General features: G+C 42.9%; 1 protein-coding gene across 3 annotated transcripts in view; it reads left to right on the top strand.

The window, feature by feature from the left end:
- Window positions 1–26,239, top strand: part of sgsm2 (small G protein signaling modulator 2) — a 230,981-nt gene that overhangs the window by 12,177 nt on the left and 192,565 nt on the right. The window lies entirely within an intron of this gene.

The following is a 26,239-nucleotide window of genomic DNA, read 5'->3' as shown; positions in this document are numbered from 1 at the left end:
AGAAGGCAAACGTGAAGCAGTATAAAATGCGTTTGAAGTACATGTATCTAAATGCAGGGAGCGTGGCTAATAAGATTGGTGAGCTGCAGGTACAAATCACCTTTTGGGACTATGATATAGTGGCACTGAGACCTGCCTCAAAGAAGGAGAGGATTGGGTTGGTTACAAGTTATACAGGAAAGATAAGGAAGGAAAAAAGGAGGTGGGTGGAAATATTGATCGAAGAAACTATTATAGCATGAAGAAGGATGATGTAGTTCGGAGGCCAAGGACAGAGTCTATTTGGCTAGAATTAAGGAACAATAGAGACGCTATTGCGCAGTTGGGTGTATAGAAAGCTACCAAATAGTGAGAAGGAAATAGAGGAGCAAATTGCAGAAATTACATGCAAGAATACAGAGCAGTAATAATCAGGGATTTCAATAATCCTAATATTGACTGGGATAGTAATAGTGTAAAGGACTAACAGGGGGAGGAATTCCTGAAATGTGTACAAGAGAGCTTGCTTGATCAGTGTGTTTCCAGCCCAAGAAGGAAGGAAGCAGTGATGGACCAAGTTCTGAGGAATGAAATAGGGCAACTGGAGCATGTTTCAGTGGGAGAGCATTTTGGGAACAGTGATCATAATATCATTAGGTTTATAACAGTTATGGAAAAGAACAAGGTACAATCAAACATAAAAATACTTAACTGGAGGAGGGCTACCTTCAGTGAATTGAAAAAGAATGTGGCGCAGGTGGATTGGAATCAAAAATTGGTAGGCAAAACAGTAATTGAACAATGGAATGCCTTCAAAGAGGAGATGGTTCAGATATAGAATAGACACATTCCTATGAAGGGGAAAGGAAGGGCATCCAAAGCTGCATTTGGATAACTGAAGACATAGAAGTTAAAATGAGATAGAAAAAGGAAGCCTATGATAATTGTTAGGTTCATAACACAATAGAAAACCAAGCTGAATATCAGAAATACAGAGGAGATCTAAAAAAGGGAATGGGGAGGGGGGCAAAGAAAGAGTATGAGAATAGATGAGCAGCTAACATCAAATGGAGCCCTTTTATAAACTCATAAATAGCAAAAGTGTGGGGTCAATGAAGATCCAAAAAGGAGAGCATCTTGTAGAAGCAGAGGGCATGGCTGAGGAGCTACATGATACTTTGCAACTGCCTTCACTAGAGAAGACGCTTCAACCAATGAAATAGTCAAGGAGAAAATAGCGATACTGGATAGGATAAAAATAGCTGGATAAGATACTTCAAAGGTTGAAGACTGCCAACCTTTTGCCAGCCGGTCTGGGTGGGAGGCATCCCTAGGTTGCTAAGGGAAGTAAGGGTAAAAATTGAAGAACCTCTGGCCACAATCTTCCATTCTCCTTGGATTTCAGATTGGTGCCAGAGGATTAGAGGGATATAAATGTTAAACCCGTGTTCAAAATACAGGGAGAGGGATAAACCCAGCAACTACAGGCCAATCAGCCCAATGTGAATGGTGGGGAAAAGTTTTTTTTAAGAGACAATAATTTGGCACAAAATTAGTTGGTATTTGGAAACGTATGGGTTAATAAATGAAAATCACCATGGATTTGTTAAAGGCAAATTGTGTTTGAGTAACTCAAATGAGTTCTTTTGACAAAATAAGATAGAGGGTTGATATTGCGTATATGGACTTTCAAAAGGTATTTGACAAAGTATCACATAATAGACATTAGCAAAATTAAAGCTCATGCAATTAAAGGGTCAATGGCAGCATGGGTACAAAATTGGCCAAGGGATAGAAAGCAGAGTGCAGTGGTGAATGGTTGTTATTTCTCAGGCTGGTGAGACCTGTACAGTGGTGTTCCCTGGGAGTCGGTAATAGGACCACTCCTTGTTTTGATATATATCAATGACCTAGACTTGGGTATGCAGCACAGAATTTCAAAATTTGCAGATTATACAAAACTTGAAAATGTTGTAAACAATGAGGAGGATAGTATAGCCCTCAGGAGGGTATAGACAGACATGAGGCAAATTTAAATTTAATGCAGAGAAGTATGAAGTGATACATTTTGTAGGAAGAATGAGGAAAGGCAAATAGAACACAGCTTTATTTGCAAAGGCACATAGTAGAAAAGAAAGAAAATTCTGCTAAACCTTTATAAAACACTACTTTTTTGGGGGTTTTAGGATGTAGGTGTTGCGGGCTAGGCCAGCATTTATTGCCCATCCCTAATTGCCCTTGAACTGGCTTGGCCATTTCAGAGTGCATTTTTGTTTGAGTCAACCCCGTTGCTGTTGGTCTGGAGTCACATGTAGGCCAGACCAGGTAAGGACAACAGATTTCCTTCCCTAAAGAACATTAGTGAACCAGATGGATTTTTACAATAATTGATAATGGTTTCATGGTTACCATTAGACTAGCTTTTTTTACATTCCCAAATTAATTTAATTCAAATTTCACCATTTGTCATGGTGGGATTCAAACCCATCTCCCCAGAGCAGTAGCCTGGGTCTCTGGGTTACTAGTCCAGTGACATTGCCACTACATCACTGCCTCCCCCAGCTTACTTAGGCCTCAGCTGGACCATAGTGTTCAATTCTGGGCACCTTAGGAAGGATGTCAAGGCCTTGGAGAGGGTACAGAAGAGATTTACTAGAATGGTACCAGGGATGAGGGACTTCATTTATGTGGAGACTGGAGAAGCTATGGTTATTTTTCTTAGAGTAGAGAAGTTTTAGGGGAGATCTGATAGAGGTGTTCAAAATTATGAATGGTTTTGATAATGTAAACAAGGCAAATCTGTTTTGAGTGGTGGAAGGATCAGTAACCAGCGGACAGATTTAAGGTGATTGGAAAGAACCAGAGGTGACATGAGGAAACATTTATTTACACAGTGAGTTGTTATGATTTGAAATGCACTGCCTGAAAGTAACTTTCAAAAGATACTTAGATAAATACTATGGGGAAAGAGGAGGGGAGTGGGATTAATAGCATAGCTCTACTGAAGAGCTGGCACAGGCACAATGGGCTGAATGACCACCTATTCTGTGTCAATCTATGATTTCATCAGATGCATTGACAGTGATGATGGAGGACAGATGGCTCAGTGACACGTGATGTGCTTGAATCACCGCAACTGTTTCTGATTTGAGGCAGCTAACTGACATTAGGTGGGCTGAAACTAGTACATCCTCATTATGCAATCAATCACTCTGTCATGTTCAACGTGCAATGCATGCAGAATATACAAAGATGTGCAGCTTATAGCTGAAACTCTGTTGAAGGGTCTAAAAACACAGACAGCATGAAACCAGTAATAAAAAGCATCAGTAACTGATTGCTGTGTAGTGACTCTTGGTAACCATCCTTTTGTGAATATTGTAAGTGTGGCATTTTGTGCTTGCACACCATTTTAGAGCATTGAAGAGAGCTGCTCTAAGGGGCTTTCTCAATGGCTTATCTGGTAAAAGCAGTATGTAGCTGAGTAGTACAGAAAGAAAGGTGCCAGGTCCAATCTCCAGTTAGTTGACCTTATCTGAGATGGTAATAGGTGTGCTGCAATTGGCTTTAGGAAAGAAGAGATCAGGAAGGATATTCCTAATCACTGCCTCAGGATTCCTGCGAGAAAAATGTAGGCAGCAGGTGAGGTCAGGACCAGGTTTGGTTCTGATGTGTTCCCCACAGTAAACTAATTGCCATTGGCAACTTGGGTCACTGGGAATACACTTTTTCCTTTGTGTCAGAAGGTTGAAAGTTCAAGCCCCACTCTAGGACTTCAAATAGTAGTTCTCAAACTTTTTCATCAGTGGACCACTTAGGCAGGGCAAAAGACCCTGCAGACCACCTAGTCTGTCCTGGTCATACCAAATTGCTTTCATTTACCTTCGCAAAAGATAACTCATCAGAATTAATGGGAAGAATGGCACTGCTTTTGATGAGATACCAGCGAGTTGATGTCTGGTTCCAAGCTGGAGAGCTTCAGTCTCATGTCAGGTTCCAATTCAGCCAGTTCCTCTTTGTTTTCAGCCCCACAAGTGTTGAAAATCCGATCTCGCAGTTGTATGTTGCAAAAGTAACTTAAACCTTGCTGCATTGTTGTTGCTCGCACTTATGAGGACTCATGCTGTGCAGGCAGGAGTCGGTCTGATTGTGTGGCATCATGCGAGTGTTGGGGATGCGGTTTCTGGCCTGTTCCCTCCTATGGCCTCGGCTGTGGTGTTGTACGTCAGTGACTTGCATTTTGGAGCAGCCCATGGACCACACTTTAAGGACCACTGATCCACACTTCAGTATAGTACTGAGGGAGTGCATTATTGTTGGAGGTGACATCTTTTGGTTGAAACATTAAACCAAGGTCCTCTGCCTGTTCATGGGACTTAGAAGATCTCTTGGCAACATTTGAAAATAAGTAGGAGAGTTCTTCCAGTAATTTGACACCATCTATCCCTCAACCAAAATCATCAAAAACAGATTATTTATTTCATCCTGAGACTGTCCATTGCTGCAGGAGCAGCCTTGGCTGAACAGCCCAGTGGTACTGTAAATTGACTTGTACTTCCTTATTTATGTGTCAGCTGTGGCGCAGTTGGTAGCACTCTCGCTTCTGAGTCAGAAGGTTGTGGGTCTGTCCCAACTCCAAGACTTGAGCACAAAATCAAAAAAACGCTGACGCTCCAGTGCAGTACAGAGGGAATGCTGCACTGTCAGAGGTGATATGTTAAATGGAGGCATCGTCTGCCTCTCGGACATAAAAGAATCCCTGGCATTATTTCGAAGAAGAGCAGTGGAGTTATCTCCTGTATCCTGGCCAATATATATCCCTGAATCAACATCCCAAAAGCAGATTATCTGGTCATTATCACATTGCTGTTTGTGAAGCTTGCTGTGAGCAAATTGGCTGGTGTACTTTCTACATTACAACAGTGACTACCTTTTCAAGAGTACTTCATTGGCTGTAAATAGCTTTGGGATGCCCTCTGGTCATGAAAAATGCTATATAAATGCAATTCTTTCATTTTTCTGTCTTAACGGGCAAAGGCTAAAGGTTAATATTACAACAATATGAAAAGATATCGATGACAGTCTAACATTAGTAGGCTTCAGGGCAGTCTAGTTAACCCTTCCCTTGCAAGGGTTGGCAAACATGTAATGTTATAATAAAAGCAAAATACTGCGGATGCTGGAAATCTGAAATAAAAACAAGAAATGCTGGAAACACTCAGCAGGTCTGGCAGCATCTGTGGAGAGAGAGAAGCAGAGTTAACATTTCGGGTCAGTGACCCTTCTTCGGAAGCATGTAATGTTGACTTGATATAGTAAAGTGTGTAGTACATATATATTGTCAAGAGCAGGAATCCTATTACACTGTTTATTTCTATATGTTGCTCCTTGTGGAATAAATAAGATTGATCCCAATTGAAAGGGTTCATATGAAGTGGCATTTTTAGTGCATAAGACCATACGTTGTTCAGTGTGGCCTAGAGTGAGCTGTTAATAAACTCAGATGACCTTTTGACTTTGATGTAATATTGAGTTACAGATATATTGGTTTACCAGTCCCATTTAAGTAAAGGTTGCAAAATATCCCAATTGCTCTTTCTCCTTCCTCTAAACCCTAGTTTAATTGCTGCTGTCCCCAAGTATACAATAATAAAATTGATTATGATAGTTGGAGTCTTATGCTAATCATAAATAAAATAATAGTACATTCCTACTGGGTTACAGACCAGGTGCAGCAACGTCGGATTAGGCTGGGTAGCTCTTTGTCAACCAGCACGGACACGATGGGCTGAATAGCCTCCTTCTGTGTTGTAAATTTTCTCTGATTCTTTGTATGAGTATAAGGCCGACCATTCTTGTCCCATTTGATCATGAAATTTTTGCCTTGAAGTAAGTCTCAACAACTCCTATTTATATAGCATGTTTAAAACGTCCTAAGGCTCTATACAGGAGCACAATTGGACTGAAATTGACACCGAACCAAAGGAGAATTAGGACAAGTGACCAAAAGCTTGGTCAAAGAGGTGAGTATAAGGAATGTCTTAATGGAGGAGAGCGGGGTAGAGAAGTTTTGGGATGGAATTGTAGAGCTTAGCTGCCTAGACTGCTAAAGGCACAACCATCAACTGTGGGGAGAAGGAAGTAGAAAATGCGCAGGAGGCTGGAGTTCTTGGAGGTTATAGAGATAAGGAGGAGCTGGGCCATGGAGGGATTTGAACATGAGGATGAGAATTTTAAAATCGAGGTGTTGATGGACTGGAAGCCAAGTTCAGTGATCACGGATGATGGGTGAATGAGACGTTGCAAGGTAGGATATGGGCCGTAGAATTTTGGATGAGCGCAAGTTCATGGAGGGTATAAGATGAGATGCTGCCCAGGCGAACAGTGGAATAGTCCCAAACATGGTACAGATATAGGACAGTGACATATTAAAAGTGGGGAATCATGTATCATACTATTGTCCTATGTGGGGAATCATGTATCATACTATGTTTGAAGGGAAATAAAATGCAGGATGGTTGCCAATAGTGAAAAGTAGAAATAAAATTCCCTCTAAACTGTGAAGATCTGATGAGTAAATAATTAACAAGTACAGATGCAGTACCAGAATATCTTTAACATTTATTTTGTTCATTCTTGGAATGTGAATATTTATTGCCCATTCCTAGCTGCCTTGAACTGAGTGCCTTGCTAGGCCACTTCAAAGAGCAATTAAGTGTTGACCACATTGCTGTGGGTCTGGAGTCACACATAGGCCAGACCAGGTAAGGACGACAGGTCTCCCTCCCTAAAGGACATTACTGAACCAGTTGGGTTTTACAAAATCCAACAGCTTCATAAACAGTTTTGCCAATACCAATTTTTTTTATTTCCAGATTATTTTTAAGTAAATGCAAATTCTCAAACTGTTTTGGTAGGATTTGAACTTACTTTCTCTGGTTATTAGTCCAGGTCTCTGGATTGCTAGCCCTGCAACGTTTTATTTATTTAGAGATACAGCACTGAAGCAGGCCCATCAGCCCACCGAGTCTGTGCTGACCAACAACCACCTATTTATACTAATCCTACATTAATCCCATATTCCCTACCACATCCCCACCATTCTCCTACCACCTACCTACACTAGGGGCAATTTACCTATCAACCTGCAAGTCTTTGGCTGTGGGAGGAAACCCACGCGGTCACAGGGAGAACGTGCAAACTCCGCACAGGCAGTACCCAGAACTGAACCTGGGTCCCTGGAGCTGTGAAGCTGCGGTGCTAATCACTGCGCCACTGTGCCGCCTTACTATTGTAAGTACTGTGTTCTCCTTACTACTTACAAAAGGCAGAAAATACACCATCAGATCAATATTTTAAAACTAAAATTAATACATTTGTTTACATGTAGTGCAGTAAAATACTGCAGTTACTGAGACTACAGTACTTGTAAATAATTATCTGTCATCAATCAGTCCACAAGGGGTTAAATACCTTTCTTAGGTATTTCTTGCAGTGCTTGATAAGCAACAGAAGTCTTGAATGAATGTAGATCTTCATGATGCAAATAGATGATGCAAAATTCCAATCCATGAAGTTCAGATATCTAGATAGAGCTAAAGATTACAGGAGGGATGCTGCACTCATACAATTTCTGAGCCTCCAAAGACAAGACTGTCAAGATCAAAGGCATTACACTAAAGGACATTATATGAGATATTAATGAGCAATTTGGTACTCGTCATCCGAGCCCCACACTTGCCAAGGTCTTAAAAGATGTCTAATTTTGAATTTCTTCTATAACAAAGCCCCCTTATCAGCGTAATTTCCAGATCAAGCTATCTGACCTGTGTTCCAACAAACAGCCTAGCTCTGAGCTTGAATCTGAAATTAGGTAAAGAAAGTCAGCTTTCATTTTTACTGAGGCAGGGACATTCCTCTGAACTGATTTTGGTGGTGGTGTGTTGGAAACTCCATTTATGCAGATGAGCAGAGCTTCTGCCGTAAAGGTATAGCATTGGAGTGGGAGCAACTCCAAGGAATATGCTGGCCTAACTGTTTTACAACAGGAGAAAAGAAAGACTGGCACTTTTCGTATTTAACATGTAACCGATTTTAATTTGGGCGATCTCACTGTATGCAGGTACCAGTGGGCCAAAAATAACATTACACCCCATTTACACTAGCACTGCAGCCCTTGCCATCGTCAAAGGGAACTTGCACTGGACATCCATAGCATCCAGCCTGTTCAGCTGTGTGCTAATGATTTTCAAATTGTTACGGCCAGGTGAGGAGGGGGTCTCAGGCGCACCTCTTTCATTCCTCTTATTTGACCGCAGCAAGGTTTATTCATTTTTAAACCGTGATTCTGCTTACCACTTTCGTGAGTGTTTTACATTTTACCTTTACTGTGATTGTGAAAGAACCAATCGGACAGATTTTCTTGAGTTTAAACAAGAAAGAGGTAAGTTTATTATACATAGCACTCTAACCCCGATTTAAAAATACGCTACATATTCACACACACATTCACATGAGAATCTTACGCACACAAAGAGATTACAAAGGGAAAAATAATTTTGGTGGTTGGATTAAAATCCAGAATAAATGGAACTCCTGCACAGTCTGTAAAGTGGATGATCCGGTAGTTCTCGGCTGAAGCTGTATTCTTGAAGTCCTTGCTAGTCAAAGTGCACTTTGGCTGGCTTGCTTTGCTCAGGGTTTTCCTGAAGGCAGGATTGTATTCGGTTCTCTTCTCCTGGTTGCTGGCTGTAGCGGTCTATAGGCTTGGAGGGTCCCCCAGTCGCAGACGGTTTTTAAACTTGATGTTTTCTGGGGGAGACGGAGAGAGAAAGGGAGGCTTGCAGCCTTCTCTGCTGCTGCCCACTCAGTTAAGGCTTGCCTCTTTGTCTGTGTAACAACTCCCAGTTTCTTCTGAGAGGGACAGATGGTCACATGGTTCTCTCAATCCCCTTTGTTTTTAATGAGGTCCCAAGTTTAAAACCCAAAACCTTTCTCAGGGGTTGTCAGGGTTTATCCCCTGGAGGAACGTTTCCATTTATGAGTACCTTGAGATGGTTTGGAATGTCCTGCCATCAAGGGTGATTTGGCTAATCTACTCAGTTAGCCAAAGCATTCTTCTGGCTGGGCTTCTTGTTAGATTTTTTTGTCTCCAGTTCAATCTCCTGGTATTTCAGATGCAAATTGTAGTGGCCAGCTTGCTGCTAGTTTTTTTAAAAGTTAACTTGTAGGATTTTTTCCATTCAAAGTCTAATGTAAGTTTCCAGCCGATGAAATCCATATTTCTCATTTGGCATATAGGGTTTTCTTGACAAAATGAATACAACTTCATAACTGTACAAGAAAATTGTGCTTAATCTTGAACACTGGGCAAATATCTTTTGTACCACACAAATGCTGTGGGTTGAAGAGCAGGTGAGACGGAGGCTGGGAATTCTGCAGTGAGTAATTCGTCTCCTGACTCTACAAAGCCTGTCCATCATCAACAAGGCACAAATCAGGAGTGAGATGGAATACTGTTCACTTGCCTGGATGAGTGCAACTCTAACGACACTCAAGAAGCTCAACATCATCCAGGACAAAGCAGCCTGCTTGCTTGATTGTCACCCCATCCACCACCTTAAACATTCACTCCTTCCACCACTGGCACACCTTGTCTGCTGTGTGTAGCATCATTGCAGCAACTCGCCAAGACTTCTTCAACAATACCTCCCAAACCTATGACCTCTATCACCCAGAAGAACAAGGGCAGCAGGCAAATGGGAACACCACTATCTGCAAGTTGCCCTCCAAGAAATATATCACCCTTACTTCATTGTCGTTTGGTCAAAATCCTGGAACTTCCCACCTAACAGCACTGTGGGAGTACCTTCAGTACACAGCGGTTCAAGAAGGTGCCTAACCACCACCTTCTGAAGGGCAATTAGGGATGGGCAATAAATACTGGCCTTGCCAGCAATGCTCACATCCCTTTAATGAATTTTTTAAAAAAGTTGCAAATAGGGCTTTTGTCCAGACAAATCAGTTGTGTAATAAGACATCTAAAGCTGTCATTATTTTTCCCTTGAGGGAGATGAGTAAAGCACCACCTGATTCAGTCAGCCAGAGATGTCAGATTAATTTAACTAAATTGCTCTTGATGAGGACTATTACGTAGCAGTTTAGTGAGAAATAATTTCAACACATCCACCCTGTTGTGCTGCAGTTCTGCTTGCATTTATTGAGCATGCAGATCTTTAAAGGAATAATGATGTTTGTAGAAAAAATATTTTATGAAAACCGATATGAAAGACGGCAAATTGATTTCATTTCATTTGAGGTTTTGAATATGTTGATCAAAGTAGATCTATCCACTGCTTTGATAAAAAGAGATCTGATTATTAAGCATTGCACCCCATGCCAGCAGTTTGCTGTAATGAATCTTTTGTGTTTTTGGCTTCTGTAAAATCACAAGCCATTTAACCAAATTCCTTTTATGCCAGTTCAGTGATTCAGATGGATCTTCAAAGATCCCGGCAGCAAGGAAGCTATGATCTTGTCTCCTTTATAGATTGTAAATAATCAATTTGTTATCTTGGCTCGGCATTTTGTTAGTAAGTCTTTGGTCCATTCTAACTGTGAACAGAGACACAGACAATGTTGCTGAGAAAAAGCTAAATGCTGTGTGGACACAGCAGCAGAGCACATCGGGAGAGAGGAGTTTTAAAAAGAGCATGGGAAATACCAGCAGAGACACAGCAACAGAGCACATCTCCAACGGCACAGCACGTGATCAGAAAGAGAAATTGAGGTGTGACATCACAGGGAAGCAGGTAGGTGATTGGCTGGGTGAGACTTTGGAGCTACACATAGCGCGAGAGGAGAGAGAGCGCGGCGAGGCACAAGGAGCTGGTCGGTGAGCATTTGGTGAGTATTTTCTTCGTTTTTTTTTCTGCTGATTTTTATTTTTTCTCTAACATGTAAGTCTATCTACTAAGTAAAAGCTAAAATATCAGTAGTCAGTAGGTGGCTTCTCTAAAGTTCGTTCTATTTATAACCATTTTATTGTGTTTATTTAACTTCCAATTTTAGTGCAGTAAATAAATAACTTGAGGCATGGCAGGGCTGCTCACACCCATCGAATGCACATCCTGTGCCATGTGGGGACTCCAAGACCCTTCCCATGTCCTGGACAACTACATGTGCAGAAAGTGCCACCAAATGCAAAAACTCGAGCGCGGAATCTTGGAACTCGAGCAGCTGGTGTCACTATGGTGCATTGCGAGGATGAGAGATACATGGATAGCACAGTTCAGGAGGTGGTCATCCCGCAACTTAAGAAAGCACAGGCAGAGAGGGACTGGGTGGCTGCCAGACAGACAAGAAGGACAAGGCAGATAGTGCAAGACTCCCCGGAGGGCATCCTACTTTCTAACTGGTATTCAGTTATGACTACTGATGGAAGAGAGGGTTCCTCTGGAGAGTGCAGCGAGAGTCATGACCAGAGCACCATGGGTGGCTCAGCTGTGTAGGGAGGGAGGAGAAAAGACAGGAGAGCAATAGTGGTAGGGGATTCTATAGTTAGGGGAGCAGACAGGCATTTCTGTGGTCGCAGACGTGATTCCAGGATGGTATGTTGCCTCCCTGGTGCAAGGATCATGGATACCACTGAGCAGCTACAGAACATTCTGGAGGGCAAGGGTGCGCAGCCAGAGGTCGTGGTCCACATTGGTACCAACGATATAAGTCGAAAAAGGGATGAGGTCCTGCAGGCTGAGTTTTTAAGGATTAGGAAAGAGATGAGCAAGTATGACCTCAAAGTAGTAATCTCCGGATTACTCTCAAGGCCACCTGCCAGTGAGTATAGAAATAGGAAAATACAGCAGATGAATATGTGGCTAGAGAGATGGTGCAGGAGGGAGTGCTTCAGACTTCTGGGGCATTGGGACCAGTTCTGGGGAAGGTGGGACATGTACAAGCTGGACGGTCTACACCTGAGCAGGAATGTTAGCTGTTGGGGATGGTCTAAACTAGATTGGCAGGGGAATGGGAACCTGAGGCCAGTTTCAGATAGGACAATTTCAAAGCTGGCAGTGGGAGGCGGAAAATTAGTGAGTGACTCTGAAAGACAGAAGAAGCAAAGGTTAAAAATCGTGCAGTACAGGAATTTGCAGTGTTAAAAGGTATTTATTTGAATGTAAATAAAGCTGATGAGCTAAGGCCACAGACACATGGCAGCATGAAATCATTGCTATAATGGAAACTTAGCTTAAAGAGAGGCAAAAATGGCAGCCCAACATCCCTGGATGTAGTGTTTTCAGGCAGGATAGAGTGAAGGATAAAAAAAAAAGAGGGGTTATAGCATTATTGGTTAAAGAATCAATTACAGCTGTGAGGAGGGATGATATGCTAAATGAATCATCAAATGATGCCATAAGGGTGGAGCTCTGAAATAAAAACGTGGCTTTGGGAGTAATCTGGAGATTACTACTAGGAGTGTACTATAGACCCCCAAATAGTGACAGGGAGATAGAAAAACAAATATGTAGGCAAAGTCCTGAGTGCAAAAACAATAGGGCAATAATAGTTGAGGATTTCAACTACACTAATATCAACTGGTATACAAACCGTGAAGGGCACAGAGAGCACAAAATTGCATGGATGCAGAAGATGTGGGCAGGGTTCTTAATGAGTACTTTGTCTCTGTCTTCACAAAGGAGAGGGATGATGCAGACATTGTAGTTAAAGAGGAGGAGTGTGAAATATTAGATACGATAAGCATAATGAGAGAGAGGACGTACTAGAGGGGCTGACATCCTTGAAAGTGGATAAATTGCCAGGGCCGAATGGATCGTATCCCTGGCTGTTAAAGGATGTCGGGGAGAAAATAGTGGATGCGCTGAGGATCATTTTCAAAACCTCACTTGGTACAGGCGAGGTACCAGAGGATAGGAGGTCTGCAAATGTTGTGCCATTGTTTATAAGGGGTGCGCGGGATAGGCCAAATAATTATAGGTCAGTTAGTCTGACCTCGGTGGTGGGCAAATTATTAGAATCAATTCTGAGAGATAGGATAAACTGTCACTTAGAAAGGCACGGATTAATCAGGGATAGTCCACATGGATTTGTTAAGGGAAGGTCGTGTCCTACCAACTTAATTGCATTTTTTGAGGAAGTAACAAGGAGGATTGATGAGGGTAGTGCAGTGAATGTTGTCTACATGGATTTTAGTAAGGCATTTGACAAGGTCCCACATGGCAGACTGGTCAGAAAAGTAAAAGCCCATGGGATAGAAGGGAATGTGGTGAGTTGGATCCAAAATTGGCTCAGTGACAGGAAACAAAGGGTAATAGTCGACAGATGTTTTTGCGAATGGAAAGCAGTTTCCTGTGGCGCTCCAGAGGGCTCATTGTTGGGTCCCTTGCTATTTGTGGCATATATTAATGACTTGGACTTAAATGTGGGAGGCATGATTGGGAAATTTGCAGATGCAACAAAAATTGGCCGTGCAGTTGATAGTGAAGAGGATAGCTGCAGACTCCAGAATGATATCAATGGTTGGATTGAGTGGGCGGAAAAGTGGCAATTGGAATTCAATCCAGAGAAGTGAGGTAATGCATTTGGGGAGGGCAAACAAAACAAGGGAATACACAATAAATGGGAGGATCTTGAGCAGGGTAGAGGAAGTGAGAGACCTTAGTGTGCATGTCCACAGGTCCCTGAAGGTGGCAGGACAGGTAGATAAAGTGGCGAAGAAGGCATATGGAATGTTTTTCTTTATTGGCCGAGGTATAAAATACAAAAGCAGGGATGTACTGCTGGAACTGTATAAAACGCTGGTTAGGCCACAGCTGGAGTATTGCGTACAGTTCTGGTCACCGCATTACAGGAAGGACATAATTGCTCTGGAGAGAGTACAGTGGAGATTTACAAGAATGTTGCCAGGGCTTGAAAGTTGCAGCTATAAGGAAAGATTGGATCGGCTACTGTTGTTTTCCTTAGAATAGGGGAGACTGAGGAGTGACTTAATTGAGGTGTACAAAATTGTGAGGGACCTAGATAGAGTAGACAGGAAGGACCTGATTCCCCTAGCAGAGAGGTCAATTACCAGGGGGCACAGATTTAAGGTGATTGGTAGAAGGATTAGAGGGGACATGAGGGAAAAAAAATTTTCACCCAGAGGGTGGTGAGTGTCTGGAATTCATTGCCCAGATCAGTGGTGGAGGCAGAAACCCTCAACTCATTTAAGAGGTACCTGGACCTGAAGTGCTGTAACCTGCAAGGCTACGGACCAGCTACTGGAAGGTGGGAATAGATTGGGCGGCTAGGTTTTTCAGCCGGTGCAGACATGATGGGCTGAATGGCCTGTTTTTGTGCTGTAACTTTTCTATGGTTCTATAGTCAGATTCAGTAAATGCTGCAAAGTCTGTTGGGTTTTGAACAGAATGTTGCAATGGCACTGGTTCAGAAGTTGTCATGCAAAAACCATCTACAAGATGCAATGCAGCAATGCACCAAGGCTCCTTAGACAGCACCTTCCAAACCCGCGACCTCTACCAACTAGAAGGACAAGGGCAGCACATACATGGGAACACCACCACCTGCAAGTTCCTCTCCAAGTCACACACCATCCTGACTTGGAACTATATCGCCGTTCCTTCACTGTCGCTGGGTCAAAATCCTGGAACTCCCTTCCTAACAGCACTGTGGGTCTACCTACCCCACATGGACTGCAGCGTTTCAAGAAGGCAGCTCACCACCACCTTCTCAAGGGCAATTAGAGATGGGCAATAAATGCTGGCCTAGCCAGCGACGCCCACATCCCATGAATGAATTTTAAAAAACAGTAGTTTTTGTTTGTCAAGTACAACAATCTACTATTGTTAGGAAGTGTAGCATCTTCATTATTTTATGTTATTGTGCGAAGACAAGCTGTGGTATTTGAACTCAGTGAATCCATTTATAATTGTTGCTCTGAATGTTCAGTGCAACAATTTGTCCCTGGCCTCATCTCAGTGTTTTCTGGGTCCACCTCTGAAAGGATTGAAGATGCACAGATGAAAGGCATGAATATCTGGTTCAGAATACAAGGAGAAACTACTGGTAAACCCCTGGATTATGCTACTGTACAGTTAGATATTGGGCAGTATGTGCACATTCTTAATATGAGATGCTCAGAGCAGTACCACTGTACTCAAGTATATCTAAGGTAAGACCCTAAACTTGTAACAGTTCTAAGAAGCACGGGGCGTTAGTTTTTGTGTATGATAAAGATAAAAAGTGAAACTGCAGTTGGAAAACAAAGCCCCCAGCATTTGTTGCAGTAAACTTGTTTTGTCGTTACTTATCTCAATATCTGTTGCTTTTGCCAAAGGCTTCTGGATGGAAATTAAAGATTAATTTTAGTTTTGTTACTATTTTTTAAATTATAACTAGACCAAGGTACTTGCATTCAAAATTGATCCTATGACTCTATTCTAGTGCAAATTGCATTTATTATATTATGTGAATAAGAAATGCACATGCTGTCATGTCGCATTCAACAGTGCAGCTGTACGTCAAACCAAAATGTCATTTTTTTTTTCAATGTTTAGTTTCCTATTACAATGTAGCATTGCTGAGGCTTGTTACACAGGCAGATAGATTGGTTTGATTCAGAATTGACTCCAGTAGTAAGTGGCCAATTTGTTTCAACAATGGAGTGTTGACTTATGTCTGAAGGGTCATGATATGAGTTCCAGGCTCCACTGTCATTCAAATATTGATTTCTCTCCATGTGGATAGCTAGCTTTCAGCTGGGTCGCTGGATGGAGAACTTCACTATATCTGCCCCACAAGAATATTTGTTGTGTTAGCTGAATGCTGATAAGTATTAGTAATGGCTGTATAAAATCCCACCATCTATCCATCCATGAAGTAGAAGATAACGATGATGATCTAATTTGGAATGAGGGGGAGGAAATGGTTTGAAGTGCAACTCTCTCCCACATTGGCAAATACATCACCCTGTGTGGAACTGAATCACAAATACCAGGTGGTTTCCAGGCACAATCCCTGATTTGTACTTAGCCAACTGACCAAACCTGAGTGTTGCATTGAAACAAGTCTCTAGGAGATGCACAAGAGCATCCCCTCACTCTCTTCTGATTTTTCTCTTGCTTCCTTCCAAGATGTTCCTGCCCCTCCATTCAGCACTTTGTCATATTGGCATGGGTAAGATTGACAGCTCCTCATTTGAGGGAATGGTGTGCAGTAACCCCCACTCCACCCCTCCCCACCCCACCTCACCTCGCTGACTCCCAAACCTTGTGGCATAGCCTGCTGTTTCTTCACCCTCCTTGTCTCGCGAGACAATGGGTAAGCGCCTAGAGGTGGTCAGTGGTTTGTGAAGCAGCGCCTGGAGTGGCTATAAAGGCCAGTTCTAGAGTGACAGACTCTTCCACAGGCGCTGCAGATAAAATTGGTTGTCGGGGCTGTTACACAGTTGGCTCTCTCCTTGCACTTTTGTCTTTTTTCCTGCCAACTGCTAAGTCTCTTCGACTTGCCACTCTTTAGCCCCGCCTTTATGGTTGTCCGCCAGTTCAGGGGATCGCTGGCAACTGACTCCCACGACTTGTGGTCAATGTCACAGGACTTCATATCGCATTTGTAGACATCTTTAAAGCAAAGGCATGGGTGGCCGGTGGGTCTGATACCAGTGACGAGCTTGCTGTACTATGTGTTCTTGGGGATCCTGCCATCTTCCATGTGGCTCACATGGCCAAGCCATCTCAAGCATCGCTGGCTCAGTAGGGTGTCTATGCTGGGGATGTTGGCTGCCTCTAGGACTTCTGCGTTGGAGATACGGTCCTGCCACCTGATGCTAAGGATTCTCCGGAGGCAGCGAAGATGGAATTGGTTGAGATGTCGCTCTTGGCTGACATACATTGTCCAGGTCTTGCTTCCGTAGAGCAAGGTACTGATGACACAGGCTTGAAACACTCGGACTTTTGTGTTCCGTGTCAGTGCGCCATTTTCCCACACTCTCTTGGCCAGTCTGGACATAGCAGCAGATGCCTTTCCCATGCGCTTGTTGATTTCTGCATCAATAGACAGGTTACTGGTGATAGTTGGGCCTAGCTAGGTGAACTCTTGAACCACTTCCAGAGCGTGGTTGGCGATATTGATGGATGGAGCATTTCTGATGTCCATGATGTTCGTTTTCTTGAGGCTGATGGTTAGGTCAAATTCGTTGCAGGCAGTCGCAATCCTGTCGATGAGTCTCTGCAGACACTCTTCTGTGTGGGATGTTAATGCAGCATCGTCAGCAAAGAGGAGCTCCCTGACGAGGACTTTGTCTTCGCTCTTAGACGGGCAAGGTTGAACAACCTGCCATCTGATCTTGTGTGGATGAAAATTCCTTCTTCTGAAGACTTGACTGCACGTGAGAGCAGCAATGAGAAGAAGATCCCAAACAGTGTAGGTGCGAGAACACAGCCCTGTTTCATGCCACTCAGGATAGGAAAGGGGTCTGATGAGGCGCTACTATGCTGAATTGTGCCTTTCACATTGTCGTTGAATGAGGTGATGATACTTAGTAGCTTTGGTGGACATCCGATCTTTGCTAGTAGTCTGAAGAGACCATGTCTGCTGACGAGGTCAAAGGCTTTGGTGAGATCTATGAAAGCAACGTAGAGGAGCATCTGTTGTTCGCAGCATATCTCCTGTAGCTGGTGAAGGGAGAACAGCATGTCAATGGTGGATCTCTCTGCTCGAAAGCTGCACTGTGCCTCAGGGTAGACACGCTCAGCTGGTACAGTAAAATGCTGCGCAACTATAGTGCTCCTCGATTTTAGCATTTTAAGGAATTCAACAACATGAAATTAAAAAGCTATTTCTAGACTATCACAAAAGCATTAAGGACTCATTAATTACCCTGAATCCCTCGAGAAATAAATGTTAGATGTTTGGGAGTAAAATGTTCTGTCCTTTAGTTGGAACCATTTGTGCAGTTTTGAAAAACTTTATTTCCACTAGATAAAATCGGGTCCTTTTTGTAGGAAAATGTAGGTAGAAAGCTTTTCAAAGAATCCTAAAGCACTTCTATACCGGGTGTGGTAGTGTCATCATTGTTACTGCACTAATAATCCAGAGACCTGGACTAATGATCCCAAGAATGTAACTTCAGGTCCCACTGTGGTAGTTCACCACCTTCTCAGGGTGTCTAGGGTTGCGGATCTTGACCGTGATGCCCATTTCCTGAGAATGAATTTTTAAAAAAAATCTTGCCTCATCAGGTGGATAGTGCTGCATTTTTATTCCATCACATCTTTGTTTTTAACTCTCTCTTCTTGCCCTGCACTTTCTTATAAGGAACATGTGTGTAATATTCCTGCCTTCTGCACACACAAGTCAACTTTTTTAAAAATTCATTCGCAGGATGTGGGTGTCACTGGTAAGCCCAGCATTTATTGCCCTTAACTGAGTAGCTTGCTAGGCCATTTCAGATGGCAGTTCAGAGTCAACCACGTTGCTGTGGGTCTGGAGTCATATATAGGCCAGACCGGGTAAGGACAGCAGACATCCTTCTCTAAAGGACGTTAGTGAACCAAATAGGTTTTAAGACAATCTAGTAGTTTTAAAGTCACTATTGTTGATACTTGCTTTTTTAATTCTAGATTTATTTGTTAACCAAATTTAAATCCCCTAGCTGCTGTGGTGGGATTTGAACTTGTGTCTCTGGATTGCTAGTCCACTTGGCTATCATTCCCTATAACAACTACCAGAATACACAGGCAGTGTGCAGCAATTCCGTCATCTGAAAATGTAGGTTTACATTTTAGATAGCGATCCTTTGTTCAAACTCACAATGTGTTCGCACAAAAGCTCTTTACTTGAAGCGTTCACCTATCTTTTCTCATTCCATATGTTGTACTTGTTATTTCTGTTTCAGATTTCCAGAATGTGCAGATTTGCATGTATACTTCTACATGTAGTGGTTTACGCAGCTGTGTACTGTGGCAGTTGCTTTTATCTCTCATGGTAATCTGTGCCTCTGTTCTTGATGCTTTCTGAGGAGGCTTCTCTGATGTATAAAATTGTGTGTCCTGGTTTCAATCTCTGAGGGTGCTGGTTGCTGTGCATTTATATCACAGCTTGTCAGCTGATCTCAGTGGAGTGGCAGTAAAGTTGTCACTATTATTCTCCATGCCCTTGTCTTTTTTTTTATTTGTTCATGGGATGTGGGCATCACTGGCTATGCCAGCATTTATTGCCCATCCCTAATTGCCCTGGAGAAGGTGGTGGTGGTGAACAGCCTTCTTGAACCACTACAGTCCATGTGAGGTAGGTACACCCACAGTGCTGTTAGGAAGGGAGTTCCAGGATTTTGACTCGGCAACAGTGAAGGAACGGCAATATAGTTCCAAGTCAGGATGGTGTGTGGCTTGGAGAGGAACTTGCAGGTGGTGGTGTTCCTATGCATCTGCTCCCATTGTCCTTCTGGGTGGTAGAGGTTGTGGGTTTGGAAGGTGCTGTCTAAGGAGTCTTGGTGCATCGCTGCAGTGCATCTTGTAGATGGTACACACTGCTGCTACTGTGCATCGGTGGTGGAGGGAGTGAATGTTTGTGGATGGGGTGCCAGTCAAGTGGGCTGCTTTGTCCTGGATGGTGTTGAGCTTCTTGAGTGTTGGAGTTGCACTCAACCAGGCAAGTGGAGAGTATTCCATCACACTCCTGACTTGTGCCTTGCAGATGGTGGACAGGCTTTGGGGAGTCAGGAGGTGAGTTACTCACTGCAGGATTCCTAGCCTCTGACCTATTCTTGTAGCCACAGTATTTATATAGCTACTCCAGTTCAGTTTCTGGTCAATGGTAACCCCCAGGATGTTGATAGTTGAGGATTCAGCGATCGTAATGCCATTGAATGTCAAGGGGAGGTGGTTAGATTCTCTCTTGTTAGAGATGGTCATTACCTGGTACTTGTGTGGCATGAATGTTACTTACCACTTATCAGCCCAAGCCTGAATATTTTCCAGGTCTTGCTGCATCACTACACAGACTGCTTCAGTATCTGAGGAGTCACGAATTGTGCAATCATCAGCGCATATCCCCACTTCTGATCTTATGATTTGAAGGAAGGTCATTGAAGCAGCTGAAGATGGTTGGGCCTAGGTCACTACCCTGAGAAACCCCTACAGTGATACCCTAGAGCTGAGATGATAGACCTCCAACAACCACGACCATCTTCCTTTGCACTAGGTATGACTCCAACCAGCGGAGAGTCCCCCCCCCCCGCCCCCCCATTCCCATTGACTCCAGTTTTGCTAGGGGTCCTTGATGCCATACTCGGTTAAATGCTGCCTTGATGTCAGGGCAGTCACTCTCACTTCACCTCTTGAGTTCAGCTCTTTTGTCCATGTTTGAACTAAAGCTGCCATGAGGTCAGGAGCTGAGTGGCCCTGGTGGAACCCAAACTGAGCGTCAGTGAACAGCTTAATGCTAAGCAAGTGCCATTTGATAGCATTGTCGACAACACCTTCCTTCACTTTACTGATGATTGAGAGTAGACTGATGGGGTGGTAATTGGCCAAGTTGGACTTGTCCTGTATTTTATGTACAGGACATACCTGGGCAATTTTCCACATTGCAGGGTAGATGCCAGTGTTGTAGCTGTACTGGAACAGCTTGGCTAGGGGCACAGCAAGTTCTGGAGCACAGGTCCTCAGTCCTATTGCCGGAATATTGTTAGGGCCCATAGCCTTTGCAGTATCCAGTGATTTCAGTCATTTCTTGATATCACACGGAGTGATCGAATTGGCTGAAGACTGGCATCTGTGATGCTGGAGACTTCAGGAGGAGGCCGAGATGGATTATCAACTCGGCACTGCTGGCTGAAGATTGTTGCAAATGTTTCAGCCTTACCTTTTGCACTGATGTGCTGGGCTCCCCCATCATTGAGATGGGGATATTTGTGGAGCCATCTCCTCCAGTTAGTTGTTTTAATTGCCCACCACCATTCATGACTGGATGTGGCAGGACTGCAGAGCTTAGATCCTTTGGTTATGGGATCACTTAGCTCGGTCTATCGCATGCTGCTTATGCTGTTTGGCATGCAAGTGGTCCTGGGTTGTAGCTTCACCAGGTTGACACCTTCTCAGGTGGAAACCCACTGTATTGTGAGTAGGCACCATCGGGAGAGAGGGTATTATTTAGTTAACCCAGTTAAATGGTACGTAGACCATATTTAGAGAATCTCTGGATAGGCTGTGCACTAAAATTCATTGTAAGCCCACTGACTCCCACAACTACCTTGAGTACACTTTGTTACACCCTGTTTCCTGTAAAGACTCCCTCTGATTCTCTGTTTCTCCGTCTCAGATAATCTGATGATGCAACCTTCCACAACAGCGCTTCTGATATGTCTTCCTTTTTCCTCAACTGAGGAGTCGTTCTCCACCGCACCCCCCCCCGCCCACCCCACCCCCCGCTGTGGTTGACAGGGCCCTCAACTGTGTCTGATCCATTTCCCGCACTTCTGCCCTCACCCCTGCTTCCTCCCTCCCAGAACTGCAACAGGGTTCCACACTGTCCACTCCACGTCGAAAGGATCATCCTCCACCATTTCTGCCACCACCAAACATATCTTCCCTTCCCCTCCTCTGTCAGCATTCCAAAGGGATCGTTCCCTCCGCGACACCCTGGTCCACTCCTCCGTCATCCTTAACACCTCGTCCCTTTCCCACACACAGCATCTTCCTAAACAATCGCAGGAGATGTAATACCTGTTCTTTTACCTCCTCTCTCGCCTTCCAGGTGAAGTAGCGATTTACTTGTAATTCCTTCAATTTAGTATACTGTGTTTGCTGCTCACAATGAAGTCGGCTCTAAATTGGGGAGACCAAACGCAGATTGGGTGACCGCTTTGCGGAACACCTCCACCCAATCTGAAAGCCTGACCCCAAGCTTTCAGTTGCTTGCTATTTCAACACCCCCCCCCCCCCCCCCCCCCCCGCTCTCATGCCCACATTTCCGTCCTTGGCCTGCTGCTGTGTTCCAGTGAACATCAACGCAAACTCGAGGAGCAGCACCTCATCTTTAGATTAAGCTTTGAGGACTCAACATTGAGTTCAATAGTTTCAGAGCATGACTGGCCTTTTTAAAGAAAAATTTATTTTTTATTATTTTATTTTTTAACCGTGTGCCTGATTTTCATGTGCGTTTGGACAGAGCTGCTCATTATTCTGCCATTAACACACTCTCTCTCGACTAATGCTTTGTCTTTCACCATAACCATTAACATGCTCTTTGTCCCATGACATCTTTGTTGTTTAATTTCTTCTGCCCTCTGCCCTACCACACACCTTCCCTTTTGTTCTCTTTCCCATCACCCACCACCCCCCTTCACTTGCTTAAAACCTAATACTTTTCTTACCTTTGCCAGTTCTGATGAAAGGTCACAGACCTGAAATGTTAACTCTGCTTCTCTCTCCACAGATGCTGCCTGACCTGCTGAGTATTTCCAGCACTTTCTGTTTTTACAGAATCACTGCCTGTCCAAACACCTTCCTTTATAATTGTTAGAAAAGTATGATATTTGTAAAATCTCACATTCCCTGATTCATAATTTGTGATAATTCACCTGGAATAATTACATTCAAGCCTTGTATTAACTTACAGCAAAATATAACTTGGCCTGTAAAAGGTCTCTGAAATCTTCAATGCTCGGCGATGTGGTGCCCTCCCTGCAGTTGCACGTTAATGCCTAAAGCAAATGTTTGCACAGACTTATTATTTTATTGATATTTGAAGCTGCAGTGCTTTGTGTTTGTCAGCTTGCCTTTATTAAACCAAACGATTTAATCAGTGCTGTAAACTTTATAGATAGCAACAGCATGTGATATTCAGGACAGCACCTTTTTTACACTGCTCCACATCTCCAGAAAATCCACACAAATTCTCTATTCAGTATCTGCATTTAGAAGTCATGCTGATTTGTACAATGCAATAGTAAAAAGAATCTCCCGGACCAGATGCTGTGTTTTCAAATTTCATTGGTTAATTGGGTCCCAGTCTACAGGCGTTCAAAACCCTGAATCTAGAACACCCTTATACCTTATTGAATAAATGTATAAATTTTCCCTACGTGTGAACTGTTGCGACCTATCACTGTGGCATTGATATTTCTTGTGATTCCACTCGTATTTGTTGCAATGACATTGCCTTACCTCCTACAGTGTTTCTTTCTCTGCCCACATGTTAGTGTTCCTGTGCCATGGGGTATATCCTTGGCCCTTTTCTCTTCATCGTCATTTACATGCTAACCCCAGGGCTATCCAGAAGCACAAGGTTGGCCCCCATGTTAATTGTATTTAAGTTAGAGATAACTGTATTCAGGTGCTGGGCATTAATTGGGGACTCACCTCTGTGTTTGTATCTCATATGTATGTATGTGTGTATGGAGCAAGCTGAAAGTGTGGCTGTTATGTAATGTGTGTCTCTGTAAATAATATCTTCTAAGTATATAAAGACTAGGCTCGAGTGTTCTATCTTTCATTGCCTCGCTATCCAAGTTTTCACACCACATGTATGCCAAAGCCCCCCCGCCATCCGCCCCCCCCCCCTCCCCCTGCCCTTGTCTACATTCTGCAACTTCCTGTCCATGGTCAAAACCTGAAAGAACCAAACTTTTCTTTAGCTTCATATCAGCAAAACTGAAGCCATCTTCATCTTCCATTAGTGCCTGATTGCTGCACCTGAGTCCATCAATATTCCCAGTTGCCACCTAATAAAGTGCAGAATTCTGTGTACTACTTAATCCTGAGCTCCATTTCCTTCTGTTCATCTGATTTCTTCACCTCACAACTCTGCCCCTCTCCTCCCCTAACACTCTATCCCACTGCAACCTTAGTCCATGTCTTCTTCGCCTCAAGGCTTAACCCCTCTATTGCTCCCCTAACCAGCCCTCCACCTCAATCCTTCCATAAGTAACAATTTATTTCAATTCTGCTCTATCCTCTGTCACAGTCCCATCAGCCACTCCCTTGTCCTCTTCACATACCACTGACTCTCTCTTCCTGAGTAAGTTACAATCAAAATTCTCTTTAAATCTCCCTGTTGCCTTGTCCCACCCTACCTTAGTGATGTCCTTCAATCCTTTGTTCCCCAATCCATTATTGCACTCCTGTCCCTGGAACTCCCTTCCAAATTTTCTCCACTTTGCACCCCCTTCATTTTTTTGAAAACTTCTCCGAATCTTCCTACTTGATCATGCCTTTGGCTCCCAACCTTAATGCTCCCTATTTCCCCTTTTCCCTTCTGCTCATTCTCTCAGATTTTCTACTCCATTCTCGCCTATAGAAAGCACTTTGAGACATTTTCCTGCAGCAAAGGATGCTGTAAAAATGCCAGTTGCATTCCATCAATGGAGTTGAACAGTTACTGAGAACGAAAGCAAAAATCTGTGGATGCTGTAAAGATTGGCTGAGATTTATTCCATAATATCCGTGGAATACGCAGTGAGAGTCTAGATGTATTGTTTTTCTGAAAATTGTAGGTGTACATGAAAGCTGCCCAGTTTTCTTTGGAAGATGAGGGTGAGTGTGGAGATTTTGCACCATATCAGTAATAGAGCTGAAGTTCCAGTGTGCAGCAAGCAGCACAATTGTATGAAATTCCATATTCTCCTATTTTAACAAAGGAGGCATGAAATGTTAAAATTGGGACACACATGAGATTTCACGTGAACCTATTGACATTGTTTGTTACTAATTACACAGTGGTATTCAACCCAATGTCTTTAAAAGAAAATGAAATTGCAAAAACTATTTAAAATTGTTATTTTCCCAAAACTGGAAATGAAAAAGCACTTTTAAAAGCATCATCAATGCAACTAAGAAATAATTCAAAAGAGAAAGCAATTTCTAATTAACTGACTGTCTTGGGTCTTCTTCCTGGTAGCATTTGCCTCTTTACAAGCTGTGCTGTTTTATTCTAATTTCTATAATTTTTTTTTAACAGGACTGTTTGGACAGTATATGTGACTGAAACATTCATTGGATTGACTGATCATTTTATATTTTATAGAGGTTAAAGGGCAGGTCAGGATGACATTTATAAGTGCTTTTAAGGTGCAATACTATTGCATTGGTGAAGCAGTTCCCACTTTGTTGCAACATAGAAGTGGCACTGCAGCTGCAGAGTCAGGTGTCGAGCAGTGCTGCAAGAACTCCTGAAGGAGGCCATCTTGCACCCCTTGACTTGACACTGCATGGTGTACGACTTAGGGTTTCAAAAGGCCTCTGGGTCTGTTGGATTTCCTGGCACTATTTATTAAAATAAGCAGTGTTTTGAGAGAGTGGCTATTCTCGCATGTGGCATGTGTAGAGCTCTCCCCTGACGGTCAGAATATGATCACAGCCTCAGTAACATTGGTGTTTCTGGTTGCAAACACACTGTATCGCCAACAGCCTCACTATACCTGCAGTATTAAAGTCAGATGTGACAAACTTTATTTAAATCCACTTTCTCTACTCATTAGGTCATTTTCCTATGAACTTCATATTTTAGTTCCATGTGAATTTTCAGCCTGAACTCGTATCCTGAACATAGTTTTAATTTACAATACAGTTCAAGATCTATTGCTGGAGCAGGGGAGCATATAACAGCACTGATTCAAACCATAATTTGAAATAAGTGTCTAAGCAAATTGTATATGGACTATTTGGAAGAAGTGTACTTGCCATTCCAGACTTCCTTTTTAAGGGGAAAAGAAGCCCCGGAACACAATTTTCTGTTCAAATAACTGTCCCTTCATTGTTGTTTGAGACAATATAGTAACACATATAAAGGGTGTTTATAGAAGTCCTTGTGCAACTTTAAACTTTAGTAACTTTGGGTGTGCACATGATATATGCAAACTGTAAATAACAGATGAAAGCATAACTCATCAAGTTTTTTTTAGTTTTGATATTATAGACTTCAATTCTGCTAGCTATAACACACTGTTCACCTTTTTTCTTCTTCTACTGTTGCCATTCTGAAACAGTTTCAGCATCTGAAATAAAATGAAAAAAAACATAAGCACAGCATTAACATAAACATTAATGTTTAAAAACTGTATGAATTAAGCTTTTATATGCTGTTTACTTCTATCATGTGTACATCCAGAGTTATTAAAATTTAAAGTTGCACAAGGACTTTATAAACCACGGGCTTCTGAACTCCGCGTCAGGTTCAAATGGGGGTCAGAAGCCCACACCATGTGGGAAACAGTCACTCAATGTGATTTTCCCCAATTTAGCCA

This window comes from Heterodontus francisci, chromosome 30 (assembly GCF_036365525.1).
Source record: "Heterodontus francisci isolate sHetFra1 chromosome 30, sHetFra1.hap1, whole genome shotgun sequence".
Classification (NCBI taxonomy): Eukaryota; Metazoa; Chordata; class Chondrichthyes; order Heterodontiformes; family Heterodontidae; genus Heterodontus; species Heterodontus francisci.
The sequence above is the reverse complement of the archived record's forward strand: the minus strand, read 5'-3'. Positions and strand labels throughout refer to the sequence as shown.